Source organism: Entelurus aequoreus, linkage group LG12 (genome assembly GCF_033978785.1).
Source record: "Entelurus aequoreus isolate RoL-2023_Sb linkage group LG12, RoL_Eaeq_v1.1, whole genome shotgun sequence".
NCBI classification, from domain to species: Eukaryota; Metazoa; Chordata; class Actinopteri; order Syngnathiformes; family Syngnathidae; genus Entelurus; species Entelurus aequoreus.
In genome coordinates, this window is record NC_084742.1 from 16,885,876 (window position 1) to 16,911,221 (window position 25,346).

Genomic DNA, 25,346 nt, shown 5'->3' on the forward strand with positions numbered 1-25,346 from the left:
GCCACCGACGCTCGGGCTGCAGCCCGACGGTGGTGCGGGCCCGGCGGTGACGCGCGGTTTGGGGAAACAAAGCAGAAGTCTCAGGGCCTCGGGGCCGGGTTTCGGCCCGCCCCCTTGGCGCGCGTGGCACGGCGGGCTCCGCGACTGACGGCCGGGCTGCAGCCCTTCGGCCGGCAGGCGCGTCCCGGCGGGCCGCTCGCCCCCTTTCGGAACCTTGGACCGGCATCCGCTTGGTGCGTGTAAAAGATCTGCGGTCTAAAAAAAAAAAAAAAAAAAAAAAAAAAAAAAAAAAAAAAAAAAGATCTGCGGTCTGCGGGCCGGTTCTAATAATAAATCAAGATCATCCCAAGGGCCGTAAAAAACCTTCTCGCGGGCCGGATATGGCCCGCGGGCCTTGACTCTGACATATGTGTTGTAAACAAACTACGGTGAGTTCAAGGACCGCCAAAATTAGTAGGACAAAACGGCGCTCGCCAAACACTCAAATCAGTGAAGCATGTTTAATACAAACAGTGTGATTTATAACAATTAGGGAGGTTTGTGTCATGTTTGTCCTCCTATGGAAACCATATTAAAACAAAAACTTTTTTTTTCCCTCATTTTTTTCCATTTTTCATACATTTTTCAAAAAGCCCCAGAGAGCCACTAGGGCGGCGCTAAAGAGCCGCATGCGGCTCTAGAGCCGCGGGTTGCCGACCCCTGCACTAGGGGAACATACTCTAAGTACCCTAACCCTAACCTTACTGAGGGAAGACTCTTAGTTAATGGCTTACTGGTTGTTTAAAAAGACCATGCAGAATAAGGCATTAATAAGTACTTAATAATGACTCATTAAGAGCCAATATGTTACTAATTTGCATGTTAATAAGCAACTAATTAATGGTGAATATGTTCCCCATACTAAATAAAGTGTTACCAAAAAAAAGATATCAACTGTAACTCTGCACTTGTCCAATATTATAGACGCCAACATAAAAGAAACACATGTGTAGCTGACTGACGGATAATGGGCAGAACTTTGTTTTAAGATGTGCAGAGAAGCCTGTGCTAAGGATGGCGGGTACATGGCCTAAAATCTATATTTCCTGATATTCAGTACGATAGTACTTTGGGATACAAGTTTAATTGTTCCTGTTACACAGCTGGTTCCTCTAAACACTCAGCATCGCTCATTGAAATTAATTCAAGTCTATTTAATCGGTGCTTTGCCACCCCACAATATTGCAATTTTAACATGTGACATGCCTTTTAAAAAGGAATAACACTCTTTTAGTTAAAAAAAAATACATGGTATGAAAAACAATACAATAGAAAGTAGTACAAACAAGTACAGTAGTTTCATGAAATAATGTAATAATAACTTACAGCATTTATTTACCTTGGAGAGTGGACATTTATGGTATCTCATTCCAGCTGCTAACACACCATCAGCAGCTTTTCCATATTTTAATGGATAAATGTTTAGATATTATTTTAACATCCTTGGCTGGCGTTATCGACCCGTTCTGCCTCACTGTGGTGCTGACTAGCAGTGCTACACTCCAACTGCTTCACCAAGTTAGCTAGCTACATGCTCTGTCATTATTTTATTCATGGTAAGACAATTAAGAACACATTTTCATTTGTAATGCTGACTTAGCAAAGAGGCAAAATGTACATGTTAGAAACGTTGAAGTGTGATGATAATCTCTAATCGTCTCTCAAAAATGAGCACAGTAGTTCAGGTTACAAGAAACACTTAATGCAGTGATAACACATTTAATAAAATCACAAGTTGATTCAATATTATTGGAAAAAAAAAGAAGCCTCAAAACGTGTAAATTCAGTCATTTTAGGCCAACAATGACAAAGAAAAGCCTGCAAAATACTGGAGTGACTGGTTTAAGTAAAAAGGAGCTATTTAATTTTTCAAATGTAATATACTGTACTTTTGTGACCTTCATTGTGTACTATCTCAAGACTGGACCCTTTCCCGGCGTAAATCTGCAAGTCCGTCACTGACACGAGGCTGCTTGAGGGCAGGATAAATCATACCCGTCATCGCACCGTCAGCAGGGGGGGAGGAAGTGTGTGTGTGTGTGTGTGTGTGTGTGTTTGTTTGTGTGTGCGTGCGTGTGTTGGTGTGTGTTCATGTGTGTGTGTGTGTGTGTGAGAGAGAGGGCGCACGCTGGGGTTAGCGCCATGGAATGATGCCATTTCAGCACGCGCCACCGTATCATCGCTGCCACTGCATGAATTAGACCCTGTAGAAGAAGAAGTGGAGGCGGTGGACTCTGCAGGAGATAAATCACACACACACACACACACACACACACACACACACACACACACACACACACACACACACACACACACACACACACACACACACACACACACACACACACACGCACGCACGCACGCACGCACGCACGTGACCCTAAGAAGAGAAAGTAAGAATAACTAGTGTTCTATATAAAGAGGCTTCCTGATATTTTAATTTCATATTTGATCAACTAATATACTAAACAGAGATTAGATGTTCTGTCATGATCCGTGGTCCAGATAAGGTTTAGTTTAGTTATGTTCTGTTAGTTTTGGACTTCTTTAGTTCCGTCTGCGCTTCCTTGTTTGCTTTTGTCACCATGGCGACTCATTGTGTTCACCTGTCTCTGATTAGTGCTCGCCCGCTCACCTGCTTCCCGAACACTAATCAGAGGCATTATTTAAGCCTGTCTTTGCTAGTCAGTCGGCCTGGCTTCATTGTTTATGTCACACCGTTTCCAAGTAAGGTTCCTTGTTCCATGCCATAGCTTCTGTTAATTCTTAGCTTCACGTGTTTGTAGGAACGCCTGCCTTTTTTTTTGTTTGGACATCTGGGGCCGTTCTTATCAAGCTTCCTAGAGTGCCATTTTACACTTAAGTCCTGAGAATTTGCGAAATTTAGTCCTACTCTCAAACTTAAGAATAAAAGGTTTTTATCAATGTTCTTAAGTCTAAGAATCACTCCTACTCTCCACGATATTTAAGAGACCTTCAGAGGTGTCTTAAGTGGTTAGGAGTTGCCAACAGGGGATGGCACTGAGGCGAGAGAGACGTGCACGAACGTTCAGGAAACGGAACAATGTTTTTTTTTTTTTTGATGACGAGCAGCTGATCAAACGGTATCGTTTAGACAGAGCGGATATTATTTTTGTCACAGATTTAATACTTTTCGATTCCTTGTTGATTTCTGCATGTGTCTGCAGTGGGCTAGTATATATAGAGCCACCCACACCAGTTTCAAATTAGTTGCCTAATTAATGAATTGGAAAGAAAATATTATGACAGTAGCGTATGTGTGTGGCCGTGAGGTGAGTGACGTCAGTGAGTGTGTGGGCGATAGAAGAGAGGGAGCGGTAGCGTGAGTGCCGGCGGGGACTAGTTTGTTTTGTATTATTTTGTAGTTTATTGTCAAAATATACACTCCCATTGTCCACTTAAATATTTCCAAGATATTTCTTTATTCTTAGACAACGGATTCCATTCCGTGATTGGTCATTTCTATGGACACAGAAATGACGTCACCTAAAATTCCGTTTACGGCACATAGTAATGTCGTAATTCAGCTCTGAGTGTGACACTTAAGATTCAGTCCTACACTTCGCTGAAAGTGTGAGTAAGACGCTTGATAACTAACTTTTAAGTGCAGCTTTCAGCGAAGAATTTATTTACTCTTAAGTCAACTCTTAGCAGACTTCTTAGGAGTAATTCTAAGAAGCTTGATAAGTACGGCCCCTGGAATCTGTCCTTAAGGGGGGACTCTGTCATGATCGGGTCGCAGCTTGCTGCGCGGTAGTTCTCCCAAGATGCAAAAAGGACGGCTCCGGACGAAGGCGTAAAGGTAGGGTTTGATTTATTAGACATAAATCACCCAACTAGCAAAACACAGGCACAGAACAAAAAAGGCAGGTGTGCCTACAAACACGTGAAGCTAAGATCATGACATGTTCAGAACAAGCAGAGCACCCAATTATGTTGAATCACGTTTATTTCTGGTCATAACAAATCAATGTATGATTGTTTGTATATTCTGTTATTAGCTGTCAAAGTACAGTAATAAAGATCAACAATTTGACATCAGGGGCCCTCAACTATCATCGATGATAAAAATACATGTGGGGCCAATGAGGACTATCATGGGACGATTGAACATATTTCATATAATTTCTTTTTGGGTCATTTCTTTTGTCAGTTACACATTTCTCAAATAAATAATTTAAGAAATCTATTTAAAAAAAAAGATCTATATATAATTCCATAACAAATTTAAGTGTAAATAATTACATTAAAAATAAATAGACACAATAAAATTCAGTGAATATAAAAAATGTATTTAACACATGTATATATAAATACTTATATTAAATATTTAAATATAATACGTACATAGAACATGTATTAGAGAACAAAATATGGATTGCATTTTTAAAAAATCTATAAATATTCTATAAACTATTTTAGTATAGTAAAATAGTGCATCTATTAAAAGAAAAAAATATTAATTACAAAATGAAAAAAAATAAAAAAATACAGAAATTAAAAATAGATACATTGAAATTCCATATAAAGAACCATTTTTAAAATGTATTAAATGCAAACATACATACATACTTATATTAAATATTTTAATATAAATAAAGACATAAATAAATAGAAAAATGTATTAAAAATAAAAATATATTATTGAAATAAAACAAATTATATAAATATTATTTAAAAATGTTTTCTTATAAATAAATGGTACATTTATTAAAAAGGAAATGAAATACAAAATCAAGAAACATTTAAATGAAATGAATATATATATATATATATATATATATATATATATATATATATATATATATATGTATATATATATATATACATATATATATATAATAATTATTTACAACTAAATAAATAAAAAAGATTTAATTTAAAAAATGGCCTTGTTATGCGAAACACAAATGTCAACTAGAGAGGACGCTGCCTCTTAAAGGGGTCTTATTATGATTTAAAACACTTCCTTGTGGTCTATATAACATGTATGGTGGTATTTTAGTCAAAATGTTGCATAGATTTTTTTTTTTTTTTTTTTTTTTGACCGTTGCACCGTTTTGTCCATCCATCCATCCCATCCATTTTCTTCCGCTTTTCCGAGGTCGGGTCGCGGGGGTAGCAGCCTTAGCAGAGAAGCCCAGACTTCCCTCTCCCCAGCTACTTCGTCCAGCTCCTCCCGGGGGACCCGAGGCGTTCCCAGGCCAACTGGGAGACATAGTCTTCCCAACGTGTCCTGGGTCTTCCCCGTAGCCTCCTACCGGTCGGACGTGCCCTAAACACCTCCCCAGGGAAGCGTCCGGGTGGCATCCTGACCAGATGCCCGAACCACCTCATCTGGCTCCTCTCGATGTGGAGGAGCAGCGGCTTTACTTTGAGTTCCCCCCGGATGGCAGAGCTTCTCACCCTCTCTCTAAGGGAGAGCCCCGCCACCCGGCGGAGGAAACTCATTTCGGCCGCTTGTACCCGTGATCTTGTCCTTTCGGTCATAACCCACAGCTCATGACCATAGGTGAGGATGGGAACGTAGATCGACCGGTAAATTGAGAGCTTTGCCTTTAGGCTCAGCTCCTTCTTCACCACAACGGATCGATACAGCGTCCGTATTACTGAAGACGCCGCACCGATCCGCCTGTTGATCCCCCGATCCACTCTTCCCTCACTTTTGAACAAGACTCCGAGGTACTTGAACCCCTCCACTTGGGGCAAGATCTCTTCCCCAACCTGGAGATGGCACTCCACCCTTTTCCGGGCGAGAACCATGGACTTGGAGGTGCTGATTTTCATCTCAGCCGCTTCACACTCGGCTGCGAACCGATCCAGTGAGAGTTGAAGATCCTGGCCAGATGAAGCCATCAGGACCACATCATCGGCAAAAAGCAGAGACCTAATCCTGCAGCCACCAAACCTCAACGCCCTGACTGCGCCTAGAAATTCTGTCCATAAATGTTATGAACAGAATCAGTGACAAAGGGCAGCAGCAGTCCAATACCCCATACTCTCTGAGCACTCACCACAGGACTTCCTGGGGGGCACGGTCGAATGCCTTCTCCAAGTCCACAAAGCACATGTAGACTGGTTGGGCAAACTTTCATGCACCCTCTAGGACCCTGCCGAGAGTATTGAGCTTGTCCACATTTCCACGACCAGGACGAAAACCACACTGTTCCTCCTGTATCCGAGGTCCGACTATCCGGCGTAACCTCCTCTCCAGTACACCTGAATAGATCTTACCGGGAAGGCTAAGGAGTGTGATCCCACGATAGTTGGAACACACCCTCCAGTTCCCCTTCTTAACGAGAGGAACCACCACCCCGGTCTGCAAAATCAGAGGTACCGCCCGATGTTGCAGAGTCTTGTCAACCAAGACAGCCTACCAGCATCCAGAGCCTTAAGGAACTCCGGGTGGATCTCATCCACTTTTTAACTCCCTCGGCAACCTCAGCCCCAGAAATAGGAGAACCCACCACAGATTCCCCAGACACTGCTTCCACCGTTTTATGAGCGGTCTTATTTACGTGCCTCCACTTTGACTGCGTTTTCTACCAGTCAGCCATGTGGTAGTTTTTACCATTTCCATATCAAGTCTACTGACAGATATACAGCGAGTTTGAACTATAAACTACTTTTATATTAGAAATGGCAACAATGGAGAATGCATGTACATGTACCATGTCGGACTACAATGGCGGACTCACGCAAAGCTCTTCAAGTAAATCTTTTCCATTTATGGCGGCACACTTGGGGAAAACGTCACAAATTGGGCATATTCCAAATGTCTTGTTTGGGAGAAGTAAGAAGGAAGGCAAGATTATTTTATAAATATCTTTCTTAAAATTAAGAAAGATTTCACATTTTTGGGGACTTATGCTGATCTCAAACACACAAAAACAGGTACTAATAGGTAAGACAAGTCAGTTTTGCATAATAGATTCTCCTTTAAGAGGACATGAGAGATGTGCTGTTTTTGCCAATCTGTTAGAACATTTCCAGTAAACAAGAATCTACAGTACGGACGCTGACGCTGCAATCAGCGTCATGCTTCTTGGAATGCAAATAGACTCGTAAACACCCTCGGCCCAAACATTAGGAGCGTCCCAATCTGCATGGAAATGTTTTTCAAGTACTCGTGCCAATCACATCTTTAAAGTAACGCCAGTGATTCCTCCAGTTTATCATCCCGGGCCTCGCTTCAATAAATCCTCCTCTGGCCATCTGACGGCACTTTTGATTAATCCGCTGCCTCCGATTAGACGCCGGCAGATTGCGGCGGCCATTGCGTCTGACTGTCCTCAGTGTTTACCTTGATTAAATCCACCCAGCGGGAGTGCGGACGCCACAAATCACAAGTCCTGAAATTAAACGATGCTACGTTTGTACTTTAAATATTAACATTAACGATTACATGCGCTGATATGGGGGAGTGAAAACAGTTCATAGCTGACATTATTTTGTCAGTCAGACTGTGCTAGTTAAGTTTTCACGTAAACTTACATCAGCGTTGCATGATATTATATCTCAGGATCATAGATGATGATATCTCAGCAGGAACGATGTCATCCCCTAAAAAAAAAAAAAAAAATCCAGATTGTTTGAGAGGATTCCAGTGATTGGATAATGTTCCCAGCGTGAAGTAATAATCCTCTATCAGATTAACAATGAAGCCATTCTTTTGCTCGTGATTATTGCATTTTTTAAAACCATACATCAGATATAACGATAGTAAGCAGTTGGGCTGACTTTGTGACGAGAATAAGTCAGTTGATCCTGGCTTTGCGTCACATGATCAGTGGCGGTCGCTTGCTTCCTGTCTCCGCCAGCGACCACCACGCTTGGCCGGGCCGCGTAATGCACGCTGGACAGTATAAGTCGGCCCATAGATCATGGCCGGCTGCCGTGTGACCTATAAACGCATTGCCTGCACTTTACACCTTCGCTCGGTCAGCAGAAAAAAAAAAAGGTGGGGAAAAAAAAACAAGAAAAGCGTGAGGACGCAATAAATTGGTTCATTTGCTCATGAAAAAAAAACTTCTCGTCCTCTCGCTGTGCGATTTGACTTTCACACCCGCTTAACTTTGCACGCCGGTCCCTCAACAGGCCGTCGCCGTCCGCTCATCCCCGCCGCTAATGATCATTAATTACACGTCATTAACCGACATGCCACAGCCTATTCTCTCACATTCGTCATGTGGCTCACGGCTCTACGTTCTGGACTCGCTCCCGTTAATTCGATTGTTCTAGTCTTTGAGTCCTGATCCCTGCCAGCACGCCATTTATCCCACACTTGATTAAGTTCAAGTTAAAGTGCCACACACACTAGATTTGGTGAAATTACCCTCTGCATTTGACCTATCCCCTTGTTCCACCCCCTGGGGGGTGAGGGGAGCAGTGAGCAGCAGCGGTGGCTGCGCTCGGGAATCATTTTGGTGATTTAACCCCCAATTCCAACCCTTGATGCTGAGGCAATGGGTCCCATTTTTATAGTCTTTGGTATGACTCGGCCGGGGTTTGAACTCACGACCTATCGATCTCAGGGCGGACACTCTAGCCACAAGGCCACTGAGCAGGAAATGGGATTTCTTTGTGCCAATTTTAGGTACATGTAAGCTAACGTGGGTATACTCACTTTTTGTTGTTAGACTTAAAGCTCATATTTTAACAAATGTTATATGTTTAAATTAAAAAATCCTGAATTTTTAAATCTTGGTGCCAACTGTTGGGTTGCTGACTTTTTTTTATTTTGTTACAGCTAAAGCTCGCATTTTATCAAATTTTCTATGCAAGTATGCTAACGGGTTTTTTTTGTTAGCACATTTTATACATTTAAACCTAAAAATCATGGATTTTAAATCTTGGTGCCAACATGGTTGCTAAGTTTTTTTTATTTACAACTAAAGCTAGCATTTTAGCAAATTTTATACGCAAGTACGCCAACGGGTTTTTTTTGTTACAGCTAAAGCTGGCATTTTAGCAAATGTTATACATTTAAACCTCAAAATCCTGGATTTTAAATCTTGGTGCCAACTGTTGGGTTGCTAACGTTTTTGTTTTTTTTGTTACAGCTAAAGCTCATATTTTAGCACATTTTGTACGCAAGTATGCTCGGGCCACAGTATGCCACTTGTGCCAGCTTTTTTGAAACATGTTGCAGGCATCAAATTCCAAATGAGCTAATATTTTTTTTAACAACTTTTTCCAGTTCGAACGTTAAGTATCTTGTCTTTGCAGTCCATTCAATAGAATATAGGTTGAAAAGGATTTGCAAATTATTGTATTCTGTTTTTATTTACAATTTACACAACGTGCCAACTTCACTGGTTTTGGGGTTTGTAAGATGTTACTTTCTCTGTATGTTTAAATGGATGTCCTGATCTTGCTGGCTGCAAAACAAGTTTACCCTCGGGCACTAATAAAGTAACCTAACCTAACCTAACCTAACCTAACCTAAGTATAGTGGAATACAAGGTTGGCCTTAATCAGTGTGTGGTAAATAACTCAGTCTGGGCCGCGTCCACAGGAAGTGAAAGGCTAGTTCATTCATTAGCTTGACAATCCTGTTCCATCCATCCACATATCCGGCTTCTTGCTCGCCGGGCTGCTAATTAAATCACCATACATGATAGCACTTGCTAAAGGTCAGCATTCATCACAATATCATTACGCAGTGATTAGTCTGCTGTCTGGCCTCAGCATCCAAACATTGACGTGAGCTTTTATACTTAGATCTTTTTTTTTTCTTCTAAATATCAGACGTCCCTATGCGGACCTTTGTAGTCCCCCTCCACTCGCTGCCCTTTTAGCATTCTGGAACATTCATGTTGGAGCACTGAATCCAGGCACTGAACCAGTGCACTACTCTAAAGTATGTTTGGGATGCAGCTAAGGAATTTCTAATTCACCAACATTCTGCTGAAATGTCTTTTGATTAACAGAGTAATCGGATAAATAAAACATATTTCTATTTCGTCAGAGGAATTATAAATACACAAGAAAAAAATAACTCTTCTATTTACGATACAAATAAAGTGTTTTTTTTTGTTTGTGCCTTGATAAATAGCATAACATGCACACATTGTAACACATTGAACATGAATCATATTCACTTGCATCATTACACTAAAGCAATGTTTTTTTTTAATCCTTTCTCTTGATTTTAATTGTATTCAATAATGATATCTAACCTATTTACAGTTTATAACCTTGTCAAATGATATGAAACAATGTTAATCACAAATATTATCATCAGGGCTTAGGTCTGGCTGATTATAAAAATAATAATATACTGCATAAGAAGGGACTCATAAATAACTGACGAAAAACTAATGTATGTATGTATGTAGTACTAAAATAAACTATATTAATAATGATTTTTGTCCCAATCAAACTGTCATTTAAATTAAAGTACAATTAAAAATACAACTTCACCACTATAGTCATCATTTTTGCGCTTAGAAACTTCTCTATGACTTTAGCTACATACTTCTTTTGTTTGTTTGATATTGTCATTACTGCTACAAGTGGTAAAAAAGTGTATTGCAACAGAGTACCGCTGCGGCCCATACCCAACAATGGGTAAGAAACACTGAACGAGAGCATACTTATTGTGAAATTAGGTTTCGACCTTAAACTGGAAGTATGTTTGCAAATTAGCGATTCACGCTAATAACCATTCCTTTCTGAAACTCAGGTTTGTGTATGCGTGTGTTTCTGTGTGTATTTCCGATCATACACACAGTGATGGGCAAGCTACTTGGAAAATGTAGTAAGCTAAGCTACAAGTTACTCTCGATTAAATGTAGCTAAACAACAGGGGAAGCTATCCCCAGAGAATTGTAGCAAGCTACACTACAAGCTACATGGCAAAAGTAGCTTGCTACATTATATAAATATATGACTTAATGTACATATTTCTACCAAACAAGAGAAAAAATGCTCAGTATAAATGTTTATAATCAAAGTTTATTTATATAGCCCTTAATCACGAGTGTCTCAAAGGGCTGCACAAGCCACAACGTCATCCTCGGCTCAGATCCCACATCAGGGCAAGAAAAAACTAAACCCAATGGGATACAATGATAAACCTTGGAAGGGACCGCAGATGTGGGGGACGCCCCTGGGCGACCGGTGCAATGGATTCCGAGTGGATATGGTTAATAATGTGAGAGTCCAGAAAATAGTTGGGCCAGCACCGGATCATCTTTAATGGAGACAAGTCAGCAGCGCAGAGACATCACCAACTGATGCACATATGAATTAATTGATTAACATGAACCCCGACTTAAACAAGTTTAAAAACTTATTCGGGTGTTACCATTTAGTGGTCAATTGTATGGAATATGTACTGTACTGTGCAATCTACTAATAAAAGTTTCAATCAATCAATCAATCAATCAATCAAAGATGAGTGGTCCACCACCCTGACTGAACAGCTAGCGGTTCAACTGTGGTCATCCGATAACCTCTCCACGCACCTCCCTTTTCTAGCAAAGATTATGAGTCTTTCTTCATCTCAACGGGATTATAACAATATTCTATCAGTCGACATCCTAATGACAGCAGACATTGTACAGCACAGGTCACCAAACTTTTTAAAACTGAGAGCTACTTCATGGGTACTGAGTCATACGACGGGCTAACAGTTTCATACGCTCTTCTGAAACAACACATTTGCTCAGTTTGCCCTTAATCAGTGGCGGGCCGTGCGTTTCTCACCTAGGCCTTCAGTGATGTCCGACTTCAATGATTACCTCTCAAAATACCATAATTGATGTCTCCACATGACCATTGCTGGAGAAATACTATACAGAAACACATTTACGTACTACTGGGCATTGAATCACCACCAACAGTGTACATAACGGGTTATTTTCTGGGGTATTTAAAAATCAATAAACCCGCATCAGCAATTAAATCATATCTTATGCCGTACTGTCAAAATTAAAGTTGCAAAAAACATATTAAACGTGAAAAAATTAAGAAATAAAATACCTCAACTCACAATTTGTAGAACCCTTCCGGAGTTGGCTGACATCGTCTCACAAGATGTAGTTTCTCTTTAAATATCCTTCTTGAAAATGGCCTTGCAAATATATGTGTTGTCTTGTTTCATCATAAAAGATGCAGACGAGGCGTGTTGGCTGAGTTCTTAAAGTTTACTCCACAGCGTGCTCATCAAAAACATCCAGGCATGTCTAAACGCGGCTACTGGGCTATGCTCTTCACTATGCTGGGTAATGGAGTTCTTATGTTACCTAGCTCATAACATCACTATATATATCTGCCTTAGGCCAGCTAGAAGGCCTAGCTGACAACAACTCGTGATCTGATTGGCTATCGCAACTGTCTGTCAACTGTATGTGCCCGTTCACTTACAGCGCACAGACACCCGCATTGTTGATTCTGAAGGCTTCGGGCAGATTTGGTACAGCATGGCAACAAAGCTAGCTGAATTCTGATTGGATAAAAACTCTATAGCCTAAAAAAACAGCGCTGGAAGTAGCATATGTTATGAAGAGAATATAAATACTTTTAGATATTTAGGGAAAGTAAATAAAAAAATACTTTTGTCTTTAATTATGGACATGATTTCTGGTTATGTTAGGCCGGCAGAGAAGGCCTTGCTGACCCTGACGGCACACCACTGCCTTGAATTATACATTATTATTAATGATTAACAATACTCATCGATATGAAGACACTGATTACGTTAATGATTTCTCACAATTATCAATAATGACAACAAGGTGGGAAATATATCAATATTCAGATGTTGCAACGTTATTAATCCCAGTAATGGTTACATTTTCAGATGATCATTACTATATTTCGTAGGAAAAATGTCACATTTTCACTAGCCACTAACAAACCCTTTCAACAAACCATGTTGCACCATGTTTCAAAAAGTCATCAATTATGTAATGTTAAAGAAAAATACACTTACACATTGACCAAATCTACGGCATTTTTAACAACATTATAACTTGCATGTCATGTACACACTTTTAAATTGAACACAATTCTTCAATATTTTAATTAAAATGTTCCATGGCACTGCCATTTTGCTACTGACAACATCTGGTATCTGTTGCTTTGTTAGTGTACTTTATATTATATTATATTATATTATATTACCTCGTCATCATTTGGGATGTGCGATTCCTGGTTGGATGACCCGCTCTATCTTGTCTCTGATTGGCTTGTCCCTAATGTTTTTCCCTTATCCTAACCCAGGGGTCGGCAACCCAAAACGTTGAAAGAGCCATACTGGACCAAAAATGCAAAAAACTAATCTGTCTGGAGCCGCACAAAATGAAAAGCCGTATATCCGGGGAGGGTGTTAGTTTAGGGTTGTAGCTGCCTGGAGGTGAACTTTTATTGCGGTTTTGAAGGAGGATAGAGATGCCGTTTCTTTTATACCTGTTGGGAGCGCATTCCACATTGATGTGGCATAGAAAGAGAATGAGTTAAGACCTTTGTTAGTTCGGAATCTGGGTTTAACGTGGTTAGTGGAGCACCCCCTGGTGTTGTGGTTATGGCGGTTAAGGAAGTAGTTTGACATGTACTTCGGTATCAGGGAGGTGTAGCGGATTTTATAGACTAGGCTCAGTGCAAGTTGTTTAACTCTGTCCTCCACCTTGAGCCAGCCCACTTTAGAGAAGTGGGTAGGAGTGAGGTGGGATCTGGGGTGGAGGTCTAGAAGTAACCTGACTAGCTTGTTCTGAGATGTTTGGAGTTTAGATTTGAGGGTTTTGGAGGTGCTAGGGTACCAGGAGGTGCATGCATAATCGAAAAAGGGTTGAACGAGAGTTCCCGCCAGAATCCTCAAGGTGCTTTTGTTGACCAGAGAGGAAATTCTGTAGAGAAATCTCGTTCGTTGGTTAACCTTTTTGATTACCTTGGTTGCCATTTTGTCACAGGAAAGGTTAGCCTCTAGAATGGAACCTAGGTAGGTGACCTCATCTTTCCTGGTGATGACACTGTCACCTGACCTGGCAGGCTGTCTTCTTTTCATAGATTTATTACAATCTTTGGCAAGCTAGGTAATGTTTGCTGTGGTCTGGAACAACATGGCACACAAACAACTATCAGAAATGCAGCCAACATTACGTACAGATAATGTGTCATGACACATGCAAGTAAAGGATATTAAATGAGGGCAGGACGGTGGAGCAGGGGTTAGTGCATTTGCCTCACAATACAAAGGTCTTGAGTAGTCCTGAGTTCAATCCCGGGCTCGGGATCTTTCAGTGTGGAGGTTGCATGTTCTCCCTGTGACTGCGTGGGTTCCCTCCTGGTACTCCGGCTTCCTGAGGGCGGCACGGTGGCACAGGGGTTACTGCATGTGTCAGCAGACTAATTAGGAGCCTTTGTTTGTTTAATTACTACTAAAAGACAAGTTGTCTTGTATGTTCACTATTTTATTTAAGGACTAAATTGCAATAATAAACATATGTTTAATGTACCCTAAGATTTTTTTTGTCAAAATAAAGCCAGTAATGCAATTTTATTGTGGTCCCCTTTAGGAAAGTACCGAAAATATCGAAATAATTTTGGTACCGGGACAGCAAAAAATATATATATTTCACAACTCTTGTCTTATATCATAAAATATCACATAATAATCATAATTGTTCAGGACATCGCTCTGTCAATCTCTCCGACAAGTCAGCAATTTAACCTGGCAGGTGATATAGTGTCTAAGTACGCACTTTCACCCAGCAGGAAGCTTTAATAAGGAGCGCTTAGACCTGTTAGTGTGGAATCCTTTCAGAGTGGGCAATCGTCATCAAATTTGTAAAGTGTTGAATCGTTGGAAAAGGGACACGATGAGATTCCTTTGGAGGCTGTAAGAGTTTAAGCAGGAACATGAAATGAAATTTCCTGCTCGCTTTAATAAATGTCATTAACTTGGCAAACCGGCGGCCGATGGAACGCAGCCCTCGCCACAGATTAGCACGTACATCAGAGAGCGTTTCCTTTTCAGCCGCCGCTAATCGCTCCTTCTTTCTCACCGCGCTGAGTCTGCTGACCCACACCCCCCCACACCCCCCACACCCCCCACACCCCCCTGCACGGTCCAGAAGAGCGCTTGCTTTGTGCCGGCGCTGGCAGGCGCACACGAGCCGAAAGATGGATACGGCCTCCGAGAGTGACCTGATTGTGCCTCGCTGCCTGGCGCCGCTCCAAATATAGTGTTGACGCCTCGCTCGCTCTCTGTGGGGAGGAAGTGTGTGATTCTTTACGTTTGTTGCTGCGCTGGCTTGTTGGACCGGGCAAGAGGTGGGCCACGGCACGCGTGTACATACCAAAGACTATAAAAATGGGAGCCATTACCTCCCTGCTTGGCACTCAGCATCAAGGGTTGGAATTGGGGGTTAAATCACCAAAAGTGATTCCCGGGCGCGGCCACCGCTGCTGCTCACTGCTCCCCTCACCTCCCAGGGAGTGGTCAAGGGGGTCAAATGCAGAGAATAATTTCGCCACACCTAGTGTGTGTGTGTGTGACTATCATGGCTACTTTATCTTTAACATGTCCGCAATATGCACGCTGGCTGAGGAAGGTCACAACAATTGCAAAACACCACAACACAACAACATGAAGACACAACTCGACAACATGAAGACACAACACGACAACATGAAGACACAACACGACAACATAAAGACGCAACACGACGACATAAAGACGCAACACAACAACATAAAACACGACAACATAAAGACACAACACGACAACAGAAAGACACAACACGACAACATAGAGATAGAACACATAGACACAACACAACAACATAAAGACACAACACAACGACGTAAAGATAGAACACAAAGGCACAACGCAACAACATGAAGACACAACACAACGACATAAAGATACAACACAAAGGCACAACACAACAACATAAAGACACAACACAACATCAAAAAGATAGAACACAAAGGCACAACACAACAACATGAAGACACAACACAACAACATAAAGACGCAACACGACAACATAAAGATACAACACAGACGCACAACACAACAACATAAAGACACAACACAACAGCATAAAGACACATTAAAACAGCATAAAGACACAACACGACAACATAACAACACAACACAACAACATAAAGATACAACACAAAGGCACAACACAACAACATAAAGACACAACACAACAACATAAAGACACAACACGACAACATGTAATCACAACACGACAACATAAACACACAACACAATAACATAAAGATACAACACAAAGGCACAACACAACAACATAAATACACAACATGACAACAAAGACACGACACAACAACATAAAGACGCAACACAACAACATAAATACACAACATGACAACCAAGACACAACACAACAACATAAAGATGCAACACAACAACATAAAGACACGCACAACAACATAAAGACATAACACAAAGGCACAACACAAAGGCACAACACAACAACATAAATACACAACATGACAACCAAGGCACAACACAACAACATAAAGACACAACACAACAACATAAAGACACAACAACATAAAGACACAACACGACAACATGTAAACACAACACAACAACATAAACACACAACACAATAACATAAAGATACAACACAAAGGCACAACACAACAACATAAATACACAACATGACAACAAAGACACAACACAACAACATAAAGACGCAACACAACAACATAAAGACGCAACACAACAACATAAAGACACAACATAAAGACATAACACAAAGGCACAACACAAAGGCACAACACAACAACATAAATACACAACATGACAACCAAGACACAACACAACAACATAACGATGCAACACAACAACATAGACACGCACAACAAAATAAAGACACAACATAAAGACATAACACAAAGGCACAACACAACAACATAAACACACAACACAACAACATAAAGATACAACACAAAGGCACAACACAGCAACATAAATACACAACACGACAACAAAGACACAACACAACAACATAAAGACGCAACACAACAACATAAAGACATAACACAAAGGCACAACACAACAACATAAAGACACAACACAACAACATAAAGACACAACACAACAACATAAAGACACAATACAACAACATAAAGATACAACACAAAGGCACAACACAACAACATAAAGACACAACACGACAACAAAGACACGACACAACAACATAAAGACACAACACGACAACACAACAACATAAAGACACAACACAACAACATACAGACACACCACAACAACATAAAGACACAACACAACAACATAAAGACACAACACGACAACACAACAACATAAAGACACAACACAACAACATACAGACACAACACAACAACATAAAGACACAACACAACAACATAAAGACACATATTGGTCCGATATCATCACAAAAACAAGTATGTGATGATATGTGCGTTCATGTCAAATGTGAGATATAATGTGCGATACAAGCAGTCCTGCAGTGTGTTTACTTGTGCAAAGCTGGACAGTCAGTTAACATCTAAATGTCCTTCAATAAGTACACAAGGTTAGTCTTTTCTTCTATTTTAGTCAAGTCATTTACAAAAGGTAAACATGGTAGGTTATAGGCTACTAGAAGCTAGTAGCTACACAACAGATAAGCACACAATAGCACACGAGCTAGACATACGTAATAAGTGTTTTTCATTTAACAATATTGCAGTCTAAAACAGCACATTTGTCAATATAAACATGTATCAAATAATTATAGTTGTATATTACTGACACATACAAAATCTCAAAGGCAGAAGTGGCTCTTTAGCGCCGCCCCAGTGGCTCCCTGGAGCTTTTTCAAAACTGTATGTAAATGGGAAAAAATTTTAAAAAAAAATTAATATGGTTTCTGTAGGAGGACAAACATAACACAAACCTTCCTAGTTGTTAGAAATCCCACTGTTTACATTAAACATGCTTCACTCATGAGAGTATTTGGCCATTTTGTCCTGATTTCGGAAGTCCTTGAACGCACCATAGTTTGTTTGCATGTACAACATTTCCTTGATGCTGCCACAGAAAGACGTGTTTTATGCCACTCCTTCTTTGTCTCATTTTGTCCATCAAACGTCTTATGCCGTGCGTGAATCCACAAAGGTGAGCTTTGTTGATGTTATTGACTTGTGTGGAGTGCTAATCAGACATATTTGGTCACTGCATGACTGCAAGCTAATCGATGCTAACATGCTATTTATGCTAGCTGTATGTACACAATGCATCATTATGCCTTGTTTTTTAGGTATATTTGAGCTCATTTTATTTGTAGTTTCCGTTTCCTTTAACTTGAACACACACATCTTTACCTTTGGCCATTCTAAGCCAGTAATTTCCGGGAGTTATCACACCCTCTGAAAAGCCTCCGTTTTAGTAACGTTTTCCAATGTTGTAAAAATGTGTAGAATAAATATTACATTTCAACATTTCTGTCAACAAAGATTTGTGTCAGCCTGTGACACATAGTCATTTTTATCGTAGTCTAATGTAGCTAATAAAAAACACATTGTGTGTTGACTTCATTACAACACGTACATAAGACTTTTAAAGTAATTTTGATAATAGGCTTTTGTTGCTAATATAAACGCTTAAGTCATGTGTTGCCTTCATTATAACACTTATATGAGACTTTTAAAGTCATTTTGATAGTAGGCTATTGTAGCTAATATAAACACCTACGTCATGTGTTGTCTTCATTATAACACTTATATAAGACTTTTTAAAGTAATTTTGATAGTAGGCTATTGTAGCTAATATAGACACTTACCTCATGTGTTGCCTTCATCATAACACTTATATAAGACTTTTAAAGTAATTTTGATAGTAGGCTATTGTAGCTAATATAAACACCTACGTCACGTGTTGTCTTCATTATAACACTTATATAAGACTTTTTAAAGTAATTTTGATAGTAGGCTATTGTAGCTAATATAGACACTTACCTCATGTGTTGCCTTCATCATAACACTTATATAAGACTTTTAAAGTAATTTTGATAGTAGGCTATTGTAGCTAATATAAACACCTACGTCATGTGTTGTCTTCATTATAACACTTATATAAGACTTTTTAAAGTAATTTTGATAGTAGGCTATTGCAGCTAATATAGACAATTACATCATGTGTTGCCTTCATTGTAACACTTATATAAGACTTTTAAAGTCATTTTGATAGTAGGCTATTGTAGCTAATATAAACACCTACGTCATGTGTTGTCTTCATTATAACACTTATATAAGACTTTTTAAAGTAATTTTGATAGTAGGCTATTGTAGCTAATATAGACACTTACCTCATGTGTTGCCTTCATCATAACACTTATATAAGACTTTTAAAGTAATTTTGATAGTAGGCTATTGTAGCTAATATAGACACTTACCTCATGTGTTGCCTTCATCATAACACTTATATAAGACTTTTAAAGTAATTTTGATAGTAGGCTATTGTAGCTAATATAAACACCTACGTCATGTGTTGTCTTCATTATAACACTTATATAAGACTTTTTAAAGCCTTTTTGATAGTAGGCTATTGTAGCTAATATAGACACTTACATCATGTGTTGCCTTTATTGTAACACTTTTATATAAGACTTTTAAAGTCATTTTGATAGTAGGCTATTGTAGCTAATATAAACACCTACGTCATGTGTTGCCTTCATTATAACACTTATATAAGACTTTTTAAAGTCATTTTGATAGTAGGCTATTGTAGCTAATATAAACACTTACGTCATTGTTGTCTTCATTATAACACTTATATAAGACTTTAAAGTAATTTTGATAGTAGGCTACTGTAGCTAATATAGACACTTACATCATGTGTTGCCTTCATTATAACACTTATATAAGACTTTTAAAGTCATTTTGATAATAGGCTATTGTAGCTAATATAAACACTTACGTCATGTGTTGTCTTCATTATCACACTTATATAAGACTTTTAAAGTAATTTGATAGTAGGCTATTGTAGCTTACATCATGTGTTGCCTTCATTTTAACACTTATATAAGGCTTTACATATTTTGCGGCTCCAGACAGATTTTTATTTTTTATTTTTGGTCCAATATGGCTCCTTCAACATTTTGGGTTGCCGACCCCTGGACTAAACAGACAGGAAGGTAAAAAGGTGCGAGAAAGAAAAGTTTGCAGTATTTTTTTGTAGTGATCACCTTTGCTTCTTTGACAAAAAGACGTCGAGTTGTGATTTTTTGCAAAGAGAATGGCTGTCTGACCTGTCATGTCAATGGCAGCAAAGAAATCATTTTCACAAAAAAACAGTCTCTCTCAGCATCTTATTAGCACACGGTGTCAAGCTCTACATTGATATTATTTGCTATTCCAACGCGGGACGTCTGCGCTCGGCGTCGCGTTGTAATGAAAACGTGTCTGGCAGACTGAAAAGACTGACAGACAGGATTTCACCAGATTGCAACACACTGCAGGAGATGGCAGATGTGATTGGCAAGCGGCAGAAAATAATACGGCGCGGCCGGGGTCTGCGGGAAGTGATGAAAACACACACACACTCACCCTTGCGCACACCGATAATGTCAAGTGATTTATTCTGGATGATCAAAAACCACTTTAGCAGTCGCAGGAAAAATAATTGTTCTTGACAGGAATGTTTTTGTTGTCCTTTGCGGAAGCATTTAAATCCAAGAGCATGACGTAAGACTCAAGTTGGCCTTTGAAACGTCGTAAATACGTGCAAGTAGCAGTGTATTACAATGTGTACTTATGACAGGATTTTATTTTTGGGTAATACACATTGGGTGAGGGACAGGAAGTATAATTATCCATGCTCAGGAATACAAATGCAGTGCAGCCCAGATTTTGGCTGGTGATAGTGCCAAGGAGAATCCAGAACTTGAAACTGAAGATTCCTGTTGCTGGTAAAACTCAAATTCCGCCGGTACTTACGATTCACGTCCAAATCTCGTCAAATCCAACAGGTTGCACGTGACATCGCGTCCGGTTGCTAAACAAGCGTATTCATAACGGACTCTCTGCAGGTAATGTTGACAATTTCCACGCCAACAAAGCAAGCATGCCTGAGAGAAAACACTAAAAATGAAGGCTTCACATTTTAAGATAGCTCAATGCTAATTTACATTGGATATGCCATAGATGTGTTACTGATTAGCATTAGCGATTTCACATGGCGATGTCAACACCTTCGAAATTTGTAAATGAAAACTACAACTAAGATGCACTTTACAATCAAATACATTGTGTGTGATAAGTACAGTACTTCAATCAATCAATCAAAGTTTATTTCTATAGCCCTTAATCACGAGTGTCTCAAAGGGCTGCACAAGCCACAACGACATCCTCGGCTCAGATCCCACATCAGGGCAAGAAAAAACTCAAACCAATGGGATACAATGAGAAACCTTGGAGGGGACCGCAGATGTGGGGACCCCCACCCCCTAGCAACCGGTGCAATGGACGTCCAGTGGATCTAGTTAATAGTGTGAGAGGCCAGTCCATAGTGGGGCCAACAGTAGATCATCTTGAGTGGAGACAAGTAAGCAGCGCAGAGACGTCCCGAACTGATGCACAGATGAGTGGTCCACCCCGGGTCCCGACTTTTAACAGCTAGCGAGTCATCTGTGGTCACCTAATAACCTCTCCACACAGGAGAGGGGGGCAGAGCAGAAAAGAGACGGCAGATCAACTTGTCTAAAAGGGGGGTCTATTTAAAGGCTAGCATACACAAATGAGTTTTAAGATGGGACTTACAGTATAAACACTTTGTAGGACTCAACAAAAGACAAGACTATCACATTCAACTTCATGACAAAGACTACTTTCTGACTACAGCAACATAAATTAATACATTCTTGGAAATTATATTCAGACAGCACGATTATCATTATCAGCTCACTGTTAGATATTCAATAAAAACATTGAGATAAATACAGTATATATTTTTTTAAATAACGTTTGTTTCTACATGAACACACACACAAATATTGAAAATTGTTCGATTCCCAAGTACCAGCAATTGGTTAAAATGTGAAAGGAACTCATCTCTACTACAAAAAAAAAAAAAAGATTAATGCTACACTTTGGGCTATAAAGAACTTCCATTTCCTGAAGATTAAATATAATTCAAACTGTTGTTCTTGCATTTCTCTGCTAAATTATTAAATGATTAAATATTTTATTAAAATAACATCTAACACTTTGTAATATACATATTTTTTGGCAATTACTTATATATTATTTTCCTTTTTTATGTTTAATTTAAAAAAAAAAACATTGTAGCTGTTACCACAAAAGCTAAGTGTTTTATCAATCATCAATCAATCAAAGTTTATTTATACAACCTTAAATCACAAGTGTCTCAAAGGGCTTCACAAGCCCCTTTTTAAAGGGGATCTATTATGCAAAACCAACTTGTCTTACCTATTGGTACCTGTTTTGGTGTATTTAGGATACGCGTAAGTCCCGAAAATGTGTAAATCAAACCATGGAGGCCTTGTGGAGATATATTTATAAAACAACCTTGCCTTCCTTCATACTTCCGCTAAACGAATGGAATTTGTTTTTACAATTGGTGTCGCCAGTGGAAATCTCCATATATGGTCAAAATTTACACAAAGTACTTTGCGCGAGTCCGCCATTGTAGTCTGCATTGTAGTCAATAAGCTCCTTTTTCTCTATCCTCTTGTTGGTTCCTACATGCACATTCACCTTGTGCTGTTGCCATTTCTAATGAAAAATAGTGTATAGTTCTAACTTATATCTGACAGTAGATTCCAAATGGAAGCGCTAAAAACTACATGGCTGACACAGAGAAGACACAGTTGAAGTGGAGACACGTAAAAAAGACCACCCAAAAAACTGCGCATCCTGAAAAGTGGGTCAGAAAGCGGCTTGAAGATGGTCTGTAAAATATAATCTATGCAACATTTTGAGCAAAAAACCACAACAGTAGACCACAAGAAAGTGTTTTAAATGTAGAAAAAATAATAATACTCTGACCCATTTAAAATAAATGTTATCTGTTGAAACTGCTTTGTTTTGGAAGGCCAAGCAAAACTGATTTCAATTTATTTCAGTGGTAGATGTTTATTTGAGATACAAGTGTTTTTAGTCATAGAACCAATTAGGCTGGTAAGTTGAGGTACGACGTTTTATGTCATTTTAATCTTTGTCTGTACCCAAACTAAACCACGAAGACCAAAATACATACTAAGCGTGATAATGTCCTACTGTCACACCAACTATAAGAACCGTTTACGTGACCTCCATTGTCCTTGCTCCTTTCTTACCCTTTGACCCCGTGACATCATCCTCGCCTAAACCTTAATACTGATCCTCATCGATCATTCATACCTCTTAAGCTTGTATCGAAGACTAAAGCTCACGGTGTCCCAGATAAACCGCGTTCCATTTATCTAATGAAAGCAGAACTATATATCTTCCATGACGTGAAAGGTTGCACTTGCATGTTGAGACGACACAGACCACTTAAGAGCATACAAGCAAACCAACACTTTTCTTTACTTTGCCAAGAATTAGTCGTGTCTACGAACCAAACACTGAGTTATTATTGTCATTTTGAAGCCCATAAGTCATTCTAACGTGCCGCTATGATGGGTATGCATCAAAGTGCGGGTGCGTGTCATATATCCTCTATTTGTGACCGAAGCACTCTTATGTTTTTAACTAGCCACTGCAAAAATACAAGTCAAAGATCCTCCATATCTGACGGAAGCACTTATCTGTTTTTGCACACATACTAGTCAAAAGAAGACATAAAAAAACTCTATACCACTTGGCTTCAATACTAATTACATTTGATTCATGTACATCTAAAGTGAACGTACGATGAAATTCATCTAAGTGATGAGTGATGAATTAATCATTGTTAGCATCATGTATTGATAGTGTTGTGTGTTAATTATGGTATGGGAATATACAGTGGTTGTTTATTTTGCCGACCGTAAAACAAAGTTAATTTTATTGTTTGCTAATTTGTTTTTTTGATGGTGAGCTACATATACATACACATACTGTACATTATTCATACATACATACATACATACATACATTTTTCATACATACTGTACATACTTTCATTATTCATACATACATACAGTACAGGCCAAAGGTTTAAAGTTAAAGTTATAGTACCAATGATTGTCACACACACACTAGGTGTGGTGAGATTATCCTCTGCATTTGACCCATCACCCTCACCCCCCTGGGAGGTGAGGGGAGCAGTGAGCAGCAGCGGTGGCTGCACCCGGGAATCATTCTGGTGACATAACCCCCAATTCCAACCCTTGATGCTGAGTGCCAAGCAGGGAGGTAATAGGTCCCATTTTTATAGTCTTTGGTATGACTCGGCCGGGGTTTGGACACACCTTCTCATTTCAATGCGTTTTCTTTACTTTCATGACTATTTACATTGTAGATTGTCACTGAAGGCATCAAAACTATGACACCTGTGAAGTGAAAACCATTCCAGGTGACTACCTTTTGAAGCTCATCGAGAGAATACCAAGAGTGTGCGAAGCAGTCATCAGAGCAAAGGGTGGCTATTTTGAAGAAACTGGAATATAAAACATGTTTTCAAATATTTCACCTTTTTTTGTTAAGTGCATAACTCCACATGTGTTCATTCATAGTTGTGATGCCTTCAGTGACAATCTACAATGTAAATAGTCATGAAAATAAAGAAAACACATTGAATGAGAAGGTGTGTCCAAACATACATACATATATACATACATACATTAGTCATACGTACATACAACACATACATACACACATACAGTGCTTGGCGCTAAGATATAACAAACACTTATTTTCCACTTTGCCTTACTAAACTATTATTTTACCTTTTCATATGAACTTTGGTCATTATAAGGAATATAAACACGTGATCATTGAACATATTGTATTGAACTGAATGGTTGTCAATAGAGTCGATTAGTTTTTTGTTCATACCTGATTATTTATAGTAAATATACATATTTAAATATCTTAGAGAATGTTAGTATTACATTATCTGTTAATATACAATTATAAAAGTACAGGGACTGCATTTGTGCTCGTTGTGTCCCTTAATGCTAACACTCAGGTTCCCATAACCAAATGTATTTCTGGTCGCCAAGAGAATATTACAATAGTCACTATGGGCTGCAGTCAGCACCCAGTGTGTCACTATTAATATTGAAGAATGAAATATGGTCACAAACCAAGTATTCTTTATGGCCCTGATTTATGAGGTTATGGTGTCATATCTT

At 39.3% G+C, this 25,346-nt stretch overlaps 1 protein-coding gene across 1 annotated transcript in view; it reads left to right on the forward strand.

The window, feature by feature from the left end:
- The window catches only part of plxna4 (plexin A4), a 376,636-nt gene that overhangs the window by 42,920 nt on the left and 308,370 nt on the right, over positions 1-25,346 (forward strand). The gene's annotated exons all lie outside the window — the stretch shown is intronic.